The sequence below is a fragment of the Herpailurus yagouaroundi genome, unplaced genomic scaffold (assembly GCF_014898765.1).
Source record: "Herpailurus yagouaroundi ecotype Mexico unplaced genomic scaffold, PumYag 160, whole genome shotgun sequence".
Classification (NCBI taxonomy): domain Eukaryota; kingdom Metazoa; phylum Chordata; class Mammalia; order Carnivora; family Felidae; genus Herpailurus; species Herpailurus yagouaroundi.
In genome coordinates this window covers 47,094,516-47,096,408 of record NW_024412401.1, presented here as the reverse complement: position 1 = coordinate 47,096,408, position 1,893 = coordinate 47,094,516, and positions in this window count along the sequence as shown.

The window sequence follows — 1,893 nt, the reverse complement described above, 5'->3', positions numbered from 1 at the left end:
CCCGCCACCTCCTCCTCCCCACTTCCCAGGCCCTGGGCCCACACTCACGCCTCTGGGGGGGTCTCCGCAGAGGGGCCTCCCTTTGGCCCACCCAGATGGGGTTGGGCAGCCGTGGAGCAAGGACCTCAGCTGGGGGCGCCAGTGCCAGGTGGCCAAAACGCTGCTCACATGACTCTTGAGCCTGCCACCAGCTCAGCTGCTGCCCTGGGAACTTGCACACCCCGTCTGGGGTCTCCACCACCTCACCGGGGTCCACTGGAGCTGCAGGGTCAGAGGAGACACAGTGTGGGAGAGCAGTGTGTGGGCCTGTGACCCTTGGGGTGGGCTGGGCGTGGTGGATACTGAGCTAGGAGTCATTTGGGTCCGAATGCTCTATGACCTGGCGGGTCTAGTCCTTTTGTTTTGTCATCTGTATCCTAGCAAGAATAAAATAGACACAAGTGAAACCTTCACCCCATGGCCGGGGATGGTGGGGCTGAACTAAATGGCATCTCCTCCCTTCCTTTGCCTTAGAGGCCAGTGCACCAGGTGGACCACAGGCTGGCGGAGCTGGGGAAAGGGGAGCCTCTCTGGGGCCCTCATACCAACCTGGGAGCCAAGAGCTCCTTGCTTCACCTGGGGAGTTGGAGGGTGTCCCAGAGAGACTCCTTATCTGAGAGAGAAGAAGACAGGTTGGGGCTGGGTTGGGTCCCCACCCCAGTGTGTGCAGTTAATGGGTGCTCTGGCAGGGTGCACCGGAAGCTGCAAGCTCTGCAGTCAGACCTGGGTTCAAGTCCCACCCAGAGTGTGATCTTGGGCAGGCGCTTCACTGCCTTGAACCTGTTTCTCCCACGTGAGGAATAAACAAGCTGATGAGTGAATGCAAAAGGTGTAGCACCAGTGGATGCTTTTAGTCTGTTGTTATGCCAGGGGCTTATCCTGTGTGACCTTTGCAGTGGCCTCAGAGGTGGCCACTTGGAACCCAGCAGCTTTGAGTCTCCCTTGGCTTCCTCCCCCACATCCCCCCACCAAATTTAGGTACCAGGAAGTAGAGGAGGCAGTAGCACCAGGAAGCCATTCTGGATCCAGCAGGGGCCAGTGAGGGACAGCAGGGGTCACAGGTGTGGCCAATGTGGACTGAAAAGGAAAAACACAAAGGAAAGTAGCTCAGCATCCTGCCTTACTACCCGCTCTGTCCCCTACGGGGTCATATTCCCCATGTTTGGCTCCCAGACCTCACTGGGCTGGGAGCCCAGGATGGGCTGGGCACATCTATGTGACATTTACTTGTACAAAAGGATGGTCTCCAGGAGCCCCTTCTAGGACCACAGCTGGGAAACACTGTAGCCCTGGTGAGCTGGGAACGGCAGGGGGTCAGGGGGAGGGAAGGCCAGAGAATGGTGGGAACAGAGTGTAGGACCCTTGTAGGTCTCCTTGTGTTCTTTTGGGCTCATAGCTCGGCATTCAAGGTTCTGCTTAATGAGGCCTCTGCCAAGCTTTCCGGCCTCACCAGTCTCACTATCCGCCCCTGCAACCACCTTTCCCCCTACCCCCCAAGCTGCTGTCATTCCCCCATTTCTCCAGGCAGCAGCTCTTCTCCAGAGCTTTGACCATCCTGTAGCTCTTGCCCGGACTGGCCTTGCTCCCTCAGTGGCACCTCCTACAAGATCAGCTTGTGATCCCTTCATCTGCTCAGCGCCCTGGCCAGGCGCTGTAGTGAGCTGAGGATACCCTAACTGTGGGTGGTTTGGGCATTACTCTTAAAAGTCTGGGGGGCTTCAGGCCTCCTGGGTCTCTGCTCCAGCAGTGGCCAAGCACAAATGGGTCTCAGAAAACACTGGAGATGAAATAATGCTCCACTGTGTCCTGCCAGCTGGCCTCATGCCATCTGGAAGTCTGAAGCCGTCACCAGTG